This window comes from Stegostoma tigrinum, chromosome 4 (assembly GCF_030684315.1).
Source record: "Stegostoma tigrinum isolate sSteTig4 chromosome 4, sSteTig4.hap1, whole genome shotgun sequence".
NCBI lineage: Eukaryota > Metazoa > Chordata > Chondrichthyes > Orectolobiformes > Stegostomatidae > Stegostoma > Stegostoma tigrinum.
Genome location: NC_081357.1, coordinates 25,250,969 through 25,264,706, shown reverse-complemented (window position 1 = coordinate 25,264,706; position 13,738 = coordinate 25,250,969). Strand labels below are relative to the sequence as shown.

The 13,738-nt window shown below is 41.0% G+C and overlaps 1 protein-coding gene across 1 annotated transcript in view; it reads left to right on the top strand.

The window, feature by feature from the left end:
- Nucleotides 1-13,738, top strand: part of cdc40 (cell division cycle 40 homolog (S. cerevisiae)) — a 122,642-nt gene that overhangs the window by 31,625 nt on the left and 77,279 nt on the right. The window lies entirely within an intron of this gene.

The following is a 13,738-nucleotide window of genomic DNA, read 5'->3' as shown; positions in this document are numbered from 1 at the left end:
AACACCTATACTCGGTTCACGACAAACGACTGCGTCTCCCAGTCACGAACCTTGTCAATTCCCCTTCCCACTCCTTGGACAGCATTCCATCCTGGGCCTCCTGCAGTGCCACAACGCTGCCACCTGAAGGTTGCAGGAACAGCATCTCATATTTCGTTTGGGAACCCTGCAGCCCAATAGTATCAATGTGGACTTCACAAGCTTCAAAATCTCCTCTTCCCCCGACCGAATCCCAAATCCACCCCAGCTCATCCCTGTCTCCCTAACCTGTCCTTCCTCCCACCTATACACTCCTCCCACCTCAAGTCCCACCCCCATCTCCTACCTACTAACCTCATCCCGCCTCCTTGACCTGTCCGTCCTCCCTGGACTGACCTATCCCCTCCCTAACTCCCCACCTACACTCACCTTTACTGGCTCCAACCCCGCCTGTTTGATCTGTCTATCTCATCTCCACTTATCTTCTCCTCTATCCATCTTCTATCCGCCTACCCCTCTCTCCCTATTTATTTCAGAATCCCCTTCTCCTTCCCCTTCCCCATTTCTGAAGCAGGGTCCAGACCCGAAACATCAGCTTTCCTGCTCCTTTGATGCTGCTTAGCCTGCTGTGTTCATCCACCTCTACACCTTGTTAACTTATATGCGACTTGTTGTTGTTTATGGAGAGCACATGGAGTTTCGCTAGTTTCACTTGTGGTAAGATACCAATCTTTAGCCTCCAAACATTGATGTGCTAAAACCTCCCTTACTTGTTGTACATGGCTACTCCCTCCATCCAATGTTGTTGAATATTCAATATATAGTTTTCTGATTCTAAGATCATAACCACCCACACCTCATCAAAAAGCATTGTATTTGTATGATACATTAGAAATGATCTACTAATATCTTCTGAGATGTGTTTCCCTGAATTGTTTTGCCTGCATCAGTGACCATAATAAAATGTTGTTCTGGTCTGCATTTCCAGTCTACAATAAATCATTTTTTTGATGTTGGAATCTGTTGCATCATTATCTCTTCATTTCTCTTTTCAAAAGGTACTTATCTGCACTGCTGTCCTGAACTTCATTGTTCTGTATAGAAATTGGCTGTCAACACATATGCAATCTGTTAACTAAACTCAATTCGTAAAAATTCTTGCATCATGACTGCTTCCCGTCTTTATTTAAATAATCCACCGTTATCCCTGTCTCTCCAAATCTGCTAACTCCAATCTTGTGATTGGAATTGTTTTCCTAGTTCCTAGGTGAAGTTGAGGGCTGTCAGGAGACGATGAGGAAGGAAATAGAAACACCTATTAGGGTAGCTATCCAACATGGCACTGGTTCTGGGGAGCTTACTGAGGTGGGTTGCCAGTTTTATTGACAACCCCCTCAACTGAGGTCAACTGACAATCATTGTACTGAAGATCTCAATCAAGGGTTATCTTCTGACATTAGTGAAATATTTCTGGAATCATGTGGGTCCCTTCTGCCCATTGTGTAGGATGTTGGAGGGCAGCTCTTGCTAGGGGTTATGAGAGGCTCAAAAAGCCAAGTAATTGGAGAAGTTTTGACACTTCCCCTCGGCCTCTCCCTCCTTCAACAATGCTCAGTGGGGCTATCGGCTGTGAAATGCCTGCTGCCCCTCCCAGGACTCTATTGACTTATTAACCTTTAATTAAATGAAGAATGTGGAGGCAACCTGATACTTACTGCTTCCCAGTAGATTTCCACTGCTGATGCAACTCTAAATTCAGCATGCTTTAGACACCAGGATTAAAATGAAGCAATCATTTGTCACATATTCATTTTTTAAGATTCTTTTGTTCTAGTTAATGCTCATTATTAAAGTACTGGATATTATTGTTTGCCATAATTTCCCACATTCTAACATTAACTAAAGCCATTTCATCAGTGTGCAATTTCCTTAAATATTCTCTGCAAAATCATGAATTTTGATTTATATTACGTACATATGGAAAATCTAATGTAGAGTTTTTCTTGAATATTTTGCAATAAGCAGGGATTCATGATGCATATTTGCTTTGTGCGGTGGAACTTGAAATGACCCAGCATTAGTTCGTAACTCTAGATAAAATTTGCTTCTTTATTGTACAAGTACTGTAATAACAGAAATGCAGTAAGATCCAGGAAGAAAGTTTAAAGATTTATTTCACCTCACATTTGGGTACTGCTGGTGTTGAGAGTAGCTAATAGTTATGAGAAGTTTTAAATGTTAAAAAGCATTGTTCTCTGTAGCTCCTCGTTCTCTCGTGCCCTTCTTTGACTCCTGTGAGCCAGAATATGCCGTCTTCAGGTATTCTGCGTATAATCCAAGCGACTACTTAGTGCAGTACTAAGATACTATTGCTGGAGCTATCAGCTTTCAGACAACAGTACGCCGATATCACTGATTTAACCTGTCCACGTTTCTTTGCAGCCAGTATATATCGTCTTCATAGAATACGTTTCCCGGTGAGGTTTGTATCATTAAACTTGGATGCAATAATTTTGATCCCTCTGTTTTAAGATATTAACAAAGACTGATAGCTGAGGCCCCACCACTGATCCTTACAGTATATTATTAATCACAGCCTGTGAACAAATGTCCTGTTCACTAGTACTGCCTGCTTCTGAGAGGGTACAGAAAAGATTTACGAGGATGTTACTGGGACTTGAAGGGTTGAATTACAGAGAGAGGCTGAATAGGCTGGGGCTTTTTTTTTCCCCCTAGAGTGTTGGAGGCTGAGGGGTGACTTCATTGAGGTTTATAAAATCAGGAAGGGTATGGATAAGGTGAATAGTCAAGGTCTTTTTCTTTGAGTGGTGGAATCCAAAGCTAGAGGGCATATGTTTAAGGTGAAAATGGAAAGATTTAAGAGGGACATAAAAGGCAATTTTTTCACGCAGAGGTGGTGCATATATGGAACCAGCTGACAGAGGCAGTGATTGAAGTGAGTACAATTTACAACATTTTAAAAAGCATCTGAATGACTAAATGAGTAGAAATGCTGGCAAATGGGACTGGGTCAGATTGGGATGTCTGGCTGGTGCAAATTAGTTGGGTGTCTGTTCCCATGCTGTACAATTCCATAACCAATCTTTTATCCATGCCAACTTATTATCCTCCAACTCCAATAGTTTTCTTCCGAAAGGTATTTTTGCCTTTTACATCTTACACCCACTGATTTATTTCTCCTTTATCCACCCTTCTGTTTACGTCCTCAAAAGTCTTCTGATATATCAAACAAATTTTCTTTTTCATTTAAGCATAATGACTGACTGTACTGTGATTTCTTAAGTTCCTTGTTGAGACTTCCTTAATCAATACCAACATTATCACTAATTTTTTAGGTTAACTGGCACGCAGTTCTCTATTTTCTCTCTCCTTCCTTTCTTAATTAGTACGGTAGTGTTATAAGTGCTGACTTCCAATTCTCCAACACTGTTCTAGAATCTGCTGGACTTTGAAAATTTAAAGCCCTTGGCTTCCACTATCTCTGCAGTGACCTGTTTTACATCACAGGGTGTAGCCTGTCTGGTTTGTCAGTTTTAAGTGCTTTAAGGTTTTTTCAGTACTGCTTCTCTATTGATTGTCACTCTTATCCTCTGGCCTGTATTTGTCGTTTGTCATGTGTCTTCTACTGTGAAGATAGTCACAAAATATTTTTTCACTGTCTCATCCATTTCTTATAATGGACTAGTCACTGGGATTCAAATCCCACCACTGCAAATGGCGAAATTTGAATTCAGTGTTAAAAATGTGCAATCAAAAGTCCTATGATGACCATGAAACCATTGTTGATTATCTTAAATACTGAGCCTACATGTGATTCAAGACCCACAGCAACGTAGTTTACTCTTAACTACCTTCTGAAATGGCCAAGCAAGTTTGAGGGTGATGAAAAATGGGCAACAAATGCTGGCGGAATAAGTAATTCCCAAAGAACAAAGAACAGTACAGCACAGGAACAGGCCCTTCGGCCTACCAAGCCAGCACATAACTCCTTGCTAAACTAAAATCCTTTTGTCTCTATGCAGTCTGCATCCCTCTATTCTCTGCCTATTCATGTATCTGTCAAGATGACTCTTAAATGTTGCTATTGTAGCTGCTTCTAGCCCTTTCCCTGGCATCATATTCCATGCACTTGCCACCCTCTGTGTACAAGAAGAATTGCCTCTCACATCTCGTTTAAGCTTTCCCCCATTTACTTAAACCTTTCGCTTGGTAATTCATATTCCTATCATGGGGAAAAAGACTCCAAAAATCCAGTCTATCCATGACTGTCATAATTTTGTACTCTTCTATCAGGCTGTCCCTCAGCTTCACACATTCAAGAGAAAACAAACCAAGTTTTTCCAATCTCTGCTCCTAGCTAATAGCTTCTAAATCAGACAATAAACTGGTAAAGCTTCTCTGTACCCTCTCTAAAACCTCCATGTCCTTCTGGTAGTGTGGTAACCAGAACTGTACATAATATTCCAAATGAGGCCTAATTAAAGTTATATACAGCCAAAATATGACTTGCCAGTTTTAAAATTCAATGACACAACTAATGAAGGCAAGCATTCCTTATGCCTTCTTGACCACCTTATCCACTTGTGTTGCTACTTTCATGGAACTGTGGATCTGTACACCTAGATTCCTCTAAATGTTAATGCTTCTAAGAGTTCTGGCATTTAATGTATACTTCCCTCCTGCTTTAGACCATCCAAAATGCATTGCTTCACATTTGTCCGGTTTAAATTCCATCTGCCATTTCTCCAGCCTTTCCTGCTGTACCCCTGACAATTCTCCTCACTATCCACAGTTTCCCCAATCTTTGCGCCATCCACAAGTTTACTACTCAGACTACCTACACTCTCCTGCAAATAATTTATATATTAGAAACATCAGGAGTTTAGCACTGAAACCTGCACAACACCACTGGCGACCCATGAATGAATTTTTAAAAATAGATACTTCCTTTTCCCCTCCTATTAAGGGAACACTGTTTTAGCCAATCTCACTTTTTTATCAATATTTTGAATGAACCTGTTCAGACAACTATTGACACATTTGGTGGGACTTGAACCTTGAATGTGTTTAGAGCTGTTGAGGCACAATGGTTGTGCCCCTACAAGGTGCGGGAACAACTGTTGTGCCTCAAGAGCCCTAAACCTACCTTTTTGCGTCCTTACAGAATTTCTTACTATTTGATCTCAGAGTCCTAAGCAGTTTGCTTTTTTTTTAATGCTTTTTATTAGCCTTTTGGTTGCAATTTGTTGGTTCCTGAAATAAACCCAATCCTCAGATTTCCACAATTGCTTGCAACATTATAACTCTTATTTTGATTGTTTTTAATTTAATACTTTTTTTTAATTACGGATGGATTTTCTTGCCCTTTTTAATGGAATGTGTTTTTGTTGAAAATAATCAATTTTTAAATTTTTCCATAATTTATTCACTACCACACTAATTAGGTTGGAAGTCAGATGACACCAGGCTATAGTCCAACAGGTTTATTTGAAACCACAAGCTTTCGGAGTGTTATCCCTTCATCAGGTGAAGTGAGAGCAAAGCACCCAGGCACAGAATTTACAGGCAGAGACATCAATGGGCAGAGGGATCAAAAGATTATACAAATGCTCTAACTGGACAGGCTGAATAATAGGGCTCTGTAGGTGATCAAGCATGTCAGGTGGTGTGAATAAAGTGTCAACAATGTTTAAGGAGGTGCTGGAGACAAACCAAATGACTGGAATAACATGATAGGTGTAAGAGTCACATGCCAGACCAAAACTGTACAAACTGATTATGGTACAGAGTTCATAACAATTTATCAACATGATGGTGTCAAAACAAGACAGTAAGGAAGATTTTACAGATACAGAACAGTGCGGTGGGGATCATGTGTAGCACGACATGAACCCAAGATGGTTGAGGCTGTCTTCATGGGCCTGGAACTTGGCTATCAGTTCTACTTGGCAATTCTGTGTTGTTGTGTATCTGGAAGGCTGCCTTGGAGGATGCTTACTCAAAGATCAGAGAGAACGTTCCTGACGGGCATTTGTTTTGTGGTGTCCATTCATCTGTTGTCATAATGTCTGTCTGCATTGTCTTGCCAATATACCATGCCTCTGGTCATCCTTGCCTATAGTGTATGAGGTAGACAACATTGGCCGAGTCACATCCGTATCTGCCGTGTACGTGGTGGGATGTGTTCCCATGTGATGGTAGTATCCATGTTGACAATCGAGCAGCGATAATGGGAACTGCAGATGCTGGAGAATCCAAGATAACAAAGTGTGAAGGATGAACACAGCAGGCCAAGCAGCATCTCAGGAGCACAAAAGCTGACGTCAGCTTTGTTATCTTTGTTATCTTGACAATCTAGCATGTTTGCGGTGGTTGCTGTGGCATGGTTTTGTGGTGTAGTGGTCAATGTTGTCCTGAAGGTTGGGTAGTTTGGCAGTTGTTTGAAGGCAAGCAGAGATGATCTTAACCAAGATGATCGTAATCATCAATGACATGTTGAAGGCCATAAAGAAGATGACGTAGTTTCCCTGCTCTGGGGATGGCAAAGGGTACTCCATCAGCCATATCCTGTGTCTGCCTTCTGAGGAGGCCGTTGCGGATTTTCCCTGTGGCACGTTGGAACTCATTCACACCATTTGTATTATCTTTTAATCTTGCTGCCCCTGATCTCTCTGTGCCTGGGTGCTTCTGTCACTTTACCTGACGAAGGGGGAAACACTCCGAAAGCTTGCAATTTCAAATAAACCTGTTGAATTATGACTTGGTGTCATCTGACTTCTGACATTGTCCACCCCAGTTCAACACTGGCACCTCCACTTCATACAGTACATATTAGTTATTTGTCTAATTCACCGTAGCTAGCTACCCATTGTGCTAATTTATTTGTAATTGTTTAATTTTAAAATACTTGTTTGAGACTGCAGTATGCCACTTTTGAATTGATTATGGAAATCAATTGTGTTTTGATCACTTTTCCCAAAGTACTTTTTATTTTTGATATTACTAATGAAGTCTGTGCAATTTCACAGTACTAAATATAAAATAGCTTTGTCATCAGTTCCATGATGTTGATTTTGAGCAAACTGTCATAAGCTTTCTACAAATTTGTATTCCAGGCTACCTTTGCCAATTTGATTTGTTCAATCCACATAAAGGTTAAAGCCTTCTACAAATGGTTTATTAATTTTCTTGCATGGTATTTGGGCACCACTAATTTATTGTACAATCCTACTTGCCTTTAAGAACGTGGTGGTGAGCTGCCCCCTTAGATGCTGCAGTTCATGTGGTCCAGGTGCACAGTGTTGTTCAGGAGCGAGATTCGGGCTTTTGATCTAGTGAAAGTGAAAGAATTCTACTGCTTTGTTGTAAAATCCAATTGTTTCTTACTTCATAGAGTCAAACAGCATGGAAACAGGCCCTTGGTCTAACTTGTCCATACCAACCAGGTTTCCCAAACTGAACTAGTCCCATTTGCTTACATTTGGCCCATTTTCCTGTAATTCTTTCCTATTCATATACCTTTCTAATGTCTTTTAAATGTTGCAACTGTACCTGTATCTGCTACTTCCCGTGGCAGTTCATCCCATGTATGCATCATCCTCTGTTTGAAAAAGTTGCCCGTCTGGTCCCATTTAAATATTGCCCCTTCTCACAATAAACCTATGCGTCTTGTTTTGAACTCCCCTAGGGAAAAGAATTTTGCTATTCACCTTTGTTCTTCATGACTTTTATAAATCTCTAAGTGGCCTCTCTACCTCCCATGGTAAAGGCATAGAAGTCCCAACCTCTCTTTATATCAAACTCTCCAGTCCAGGTAACATTCTTGTAAATCTTTTCTGCGCCCTTTCTAATTTTATAATACCCTTCCTCAGCAGGCAACCAAAACTGTATGAACAATGTTGGGCAACTGCAAATTTCCAGTGCTTGAACTGGTATATGACTGGGCTGTAAAGATGGCACCAATCGCAGCAGGCCATGGCCATGTAGCCAGACGGAAAAGATGACAAATGGGCTGCTGTAGGGCATGGTGCAGAGGAAACTAGGTGAGTTTGGGAAGAGATTGAGAGTAGGGTCAATGTGGCTTGCAGAAAGAACTGCTCCATAGAAATCACTATAAAAGTTACATTTATCCAATTTCTAGTAGGATTCAGCCCTCTGTTCCTCTCTCCACAGATACTGTCAGTCCTGCTGAGTCTCTCCAGCACTTTTTGTTTATATTTAGATATCCCAGTAACTGTAGTATTTTGATATTGTGATAGCTGTTTTGAAACTGGGCCCAGGGAAATTATTGGAAAGCAGAAAATGCAGTAAATATACAGGACCAAATGGAAAGAGAAACAAATGTTTTTGAATCTATGGCCTTCTATTAAAATGAATATTTTCAGTTTCCTTTGTTTTTGGGTGACACGGTGGCTCAGTGGTTAGCACTGCTGCCTGTCAGCACCAGGGACCTGGGTTCAATTCCACGCTCAGGCGACTGTTTGTGTGGAGTTTGCACATTCTCCCCGTGTCTGTGTGGGTTTCCTCTCATGGTCCAAAGATGTGCAGTTTTGGTGATTGGCCATGCTAAATTGCCCGTGGTGTTTAGGGTTGTGTAGATTACGTGGGTTACAGGGGGGATGGGTCTGGGTGGGATGCTGTGAGGGTCAGTGTGGACTTGTAGGACCAAAGGGCCTGTTTCTACAATGTGGGGATTCTATGAAAAAAACATTATGTTTCAGATTTTCAGCATCCACATTGCTGTACTAGTTGTTGAGAAACATTTCGAGCTGAATTTAGAACTATATAATCTGCCTCCCACAAGCACTAAGATTGCTCCCTCTATATTCTGGTTTAGTTTAGATTAGTTTGGGCCAATCAGTTCTGACATGCAACCTCTAAGTCCAGACCAGGCTTGACTGAAGCTCCCAGCTGGATACCACTTGCATACAGTGTGAGTTCAATGATGAGTCTTATCTAATGTGATGTCCTGATGAGTCTGACTACACGTTGCCCCAGTACAGGGGATGTAGGGCATTCACCTCCTGAAAATGTATGTCCGTAATCGGGTTTTTTTTTAATGTTCTGTTCAAACATAGAAACAACAGTTAGGTGACCTATAATCTACTTCGACCAGTGTTTTCTGAACCATTTTAATTCCTTGATGCCTCCTTTATTGGTTTGATGTACTGATCTTGTGAGCCAAGATCTTTTCTCCCCTACAAACCATATGTTGACCTGTACTATGAAGGCTTCTCTTTTTACGTTCTGTCTTTTTGAAATGCTGTGTTCTGGAAAATATTTATTTTTCAGCCCTGGTAACCTTTTAACTATTTTTCTCTTGGTGATCGGGTTTAAACCACTCACCCCAATCAGTGCCATATACTCATTGATCTTTTTCAGAATGCTTCACTTGATTGCATGAAGATCACTTAATTTTTTTAAACTACCATTTATTTGCTGATTCTTCAGTGCTGTTAAACTCTCTATCCTTTCCTGTCCACTTGGCTTATCAGCTGAATCAATATTATAACAATCAAATCACTTGGTGATAGACGTTGAACTTCCCCAATTAGAGTGCATTCTGGGCACTTGTTACCCTTTGTGTTTCATCCAAATAGTGTTCAATATGGAGCAACACTGATTCAGGGAGGATAGTAGATTATGATTTGGTCAAGGTTTCATCTCCCTCATACTTGACCTGATGCTGTGAACATCATATGGTCTAGAGTCAATGTTGAGGATTCCCAGCGCCACTCCGTCTCAACTCAACTGTACCACCACATTGGTGGGTCTGTCCTAATGGTGAGAGAGGACATATCCAGATATAAGATGGAGGATCATGGGACATTAGCAGTAAGGAACGATGGTGTGAGTATGACTGGATTAGGCTGCTGTTTGACTGTTTTGGACAGCTGTCCCAAAGCACAAGCTCCATGATCGTGGCAAAGAGAAGTTCGCAGGATCAAATGTGACCTTGTGGTTTTCAGTCCCTATGTTGAAACTTCCAGTTTTATTCTTTATTATTTCTCTACTGCTTTGATAAAACTCAGTGGCTTGCTGGGCTATACCAGAGAGTTGTTAAAAGTCAATCACATTGGTATGATCTAGATTTGTATGTCAGACAGACTGAGTAAGAACAGTAGATTTCCTTCTTCGAAGAACTTCAGTGAATCAGCTAGATTTTATGGCATCCAGGTAGTCTGGTGATCGTCGTTGCCAATTCTAACTTTTTATTGTAGATTATCTGATTACATTCTCACAGTTACCATTGTGGGATTTGAGCTCATGTACCCAGCTATCAGTCCGGTAATTAGCCCTATGTTATCATTAGCCCTATGCTACCATTCCAATGAGTGAAAGAGAAGCAACAGTAATTTTGCAAACTGTGCCCCTAACTAGAACTCTTCCACGGTGTACTGTCTATGACATTGTTTTCTCTGGCTGCATACACATTTCGAAGTGTGCTGTAACCATTATCCTGTTTAACTGAAGCATAATATCCTTACTTTGACGTTCAGTTCCTTCCATAATTAGGGGCAGAATCGTATTGGCCCTCTTGATCATGTGCTGTACCTGAATCCTTACATTTTATGGCTTGTGCCCTGGAACACCTAAATCCTTCTGCACCTTGGAATTCTGCCATTATTCTCTAAGTAAATCTGCTCTTTTATTTTAATTAAAAACCACGAGAACTGCAGATGCTGTAAATTAGAAACCATTATCCCAGAGGGCAGAAATACTGCTCTCAGTGGGGAGCACGCAACTAGTGATGAGTTTGATCCAAGGGTTACCACAGCTCAGGCACAGTTGAGAATGTAGGACCTTGATGGTAACGTCTATACTCCAAATGCTTCAGAAGCAGCAATCCTATTCATGTGGAGTTTGCACATTTTCCGTGTTTGCATAGGTTTGCTCCAGGTGCTCCAGTTCCCTCCCACAGTCCAAAGATGTGCAGGCTAGGTGGATTGGCCATGCTAATTTGCCCATAGTGTTCAGGGATGTGTAGATCAGCGGAATAGGGTCTGCTTGGAATGTTCTGAGGGTCGGTGCAGACTTGTTGGGCCGAAGATCCTGTTTCCACACTATAGGGATTCTACGATCTATGAAACAGAAACAGAATTTGCTGGAAAAGTACAGTAGGTCTGGCAGCATCTGAGGAGAGAAATACAGAGTTAACATTTCAGGCCGGGTGACTCTGCAGTTCTGTGGAAGGGTCTGCCTTCCCGAAATGTTAACACCAATTTCTCTCCACAAATGTTGCCAGGCCTGCAGAGCTCTCCCAGCAATTCCTATTTTTTTTGCTGTTTTATTCTTCTTGCCAAAGTTGATTTATTTCACATTTTCCCACGTTACACTCCACCTACCAGACTTTTGATCACTGACTCAACACATCTATAAACCCGTGGCTTCCTTATGACTTCTTCGCAACATACTTTCAAGCCTCTCTTGGTGTCATTTGCAAATTTAGCCACCATGCCTATATCACACTCATCCAAGTCATGAAAGTAAGTTGTAAAGTTGTGGCACTGGCACAGATCAACTCATCAGTGTGCCAATCAGACAAAGACTAATTTATACCAATGCTTTGTTTTCTGCCTGCCAGCCAATCTCCTATCCATGTTAATATGTTATCCTCTACACCGTGAGCTTTTATCACCACAATAACCTTTGATTTGGAACCTTATCAAATGCCTTTTGGCCATTTAAGAATACACCCAGTTTTAGTTAGGAATGTTTGCATGCTAGTTTAATATCCATTCCATTTTCTTTCTGGTCTTTCATTTTAATCTAAATCCATAATCATTAATATTTTTGTGATTAAACATCCAATGTTCTTTTCTTTACTAATCTAGCGTCTCCTTTTTGTGTTTTCACATCTTGTACTTAATTCAAACTTTGTAAAAATTTAATTTCTGCAGATTAGTGATCATTAACATGAAATATTATTGAAGTGTCAAATGTAAAATGTGACCTTTCATTTTATCTAATTTGTCTTGGATCATCAGAATTTGATAGTTTATAGCTGAAAATACGATCAAGAGATCTTTGTCCTGGCACAAATCACCTGGCCCCTTCTCCTCCTCCTCCTCCTCCTCCCCACCCTCCAAACATGCATGCACAATAAAACAACTGCAGTTTTTCACTTTTACAGAAAAATTAACTTATATGTTTTGACAATGCAGCATTATGTATGATGCTTTTATTTAATATAAATTTTATGCATTGTAAATCCTAAAACTAGACCTCAAATAATATTCCCTCTAAGCTGTAATGTATCCCAAAAGTTTCCACGCAGGCCACACAAAAATAAGTTCCTTGAAATTATTGCACATGTGCAATCGGGGAAAATACAGAATTTGTGAGGCCCCACAAGCTTGCATGCAGTACAAAAGAAGGTACATTCTAGCACTTCCTGTTTTTATCTTTTATATCTCTATCCTGCCACCCTGCCTCTCTCTGGTGTAGAACCCCGATTCTTCCCAATGTTTCCTGGATGTGTCTACCACCCAACAGCCACCCTGCCTCCCAAACACAGACATAAATAGCTATTCAGGTCCAGTCATTAAATTCAGCTGAACCTTTGGGAAAACAGGTTAATTTTTTTTGGCTTCCTGACTTCACACTAGATGTCCATGCTCCAATTCTGTCCCCACTTCTGGCTATTTTTCAATATAACTATCCTCATCACTTTGTTAGGATTATAATCGTCTTCAACAATGCTGCACTTTGCTAGGATTACAATCATCTTCAACAATCCTAGGCCCAAGCCTAGTCGGTTCATTGTTGCCTCCTAGCTTTCATATTCTGTATTTCGTGGGATAAACTGGATCATAGGATAAAACTGAATTTTTACATAGAACATAGAACAGTACAGCACAGAACAGGCCCTTCAGCCCACAATGTTGTGCCGACCATTGATCCTCATGTATGCACCCTCAAATTTCTGTGACCATATGCATGTCCAGCAGTCTCTTAAATAACCCCAATGACCTTGCTTCCACAACTGCTGCTGGCAACGCATTCCATGCTCTCACAACTCTGTGTAAAGAACCCGCCTCTGACATCCCTTCTATACTTTCCTCCAACCAGCTTAAAACTGTGACCCCTCGTGCTAGCCATTTCTGCCCTGGGAAATAGTCTCTGGCTATCAATTCTATCTATGCCTCTCATTATCTTGTATACCTCAATTAGGTCCCCTCTCCTCCTCCTTTTCTCCAATGAAAAAAGTCCGAGCTCATTCAACCTCTCTTCATAAGATAAGCCCTCCAGTCCAGGCAGCATCCTGGTAAACCTCCTCTGAACCCTCTCCAAAGCATCTACATCTTTCCTATAATAGGGCGACCAGAACTGGACGCAGTATTCCAAGTGCGGTCTAACCAAAGTTTTATAGAGCTGCAACAAGATCTCACGACTCTTAAACTCAATCCCCCTGTTAATGAAAGCCAAAACACCATATGCTTTCTTAACCCTGTCCACTTGGGTGGCCATTTTAAGGGATCTATGTATCTGCACACCAAGATCCCTCTGTTCCTTCACACTGCCAAGAATCCTATCCTTAATCCTGTACTCAGCTTTCAAATTCGACCTTCCAAAATGCATCACCTCGCATTTATCCAGGTTGAATTCCATCTGCCACCTCTCAGCCCATCTCTGCATCCTGCCAATGTCCCGCTGCAGCCTACAACAGCCCTCTGTACTGTCAACGACACCTCCGACCTTTGTGTCATCTGCAAACTTGCTGACCCATCCTTCAATC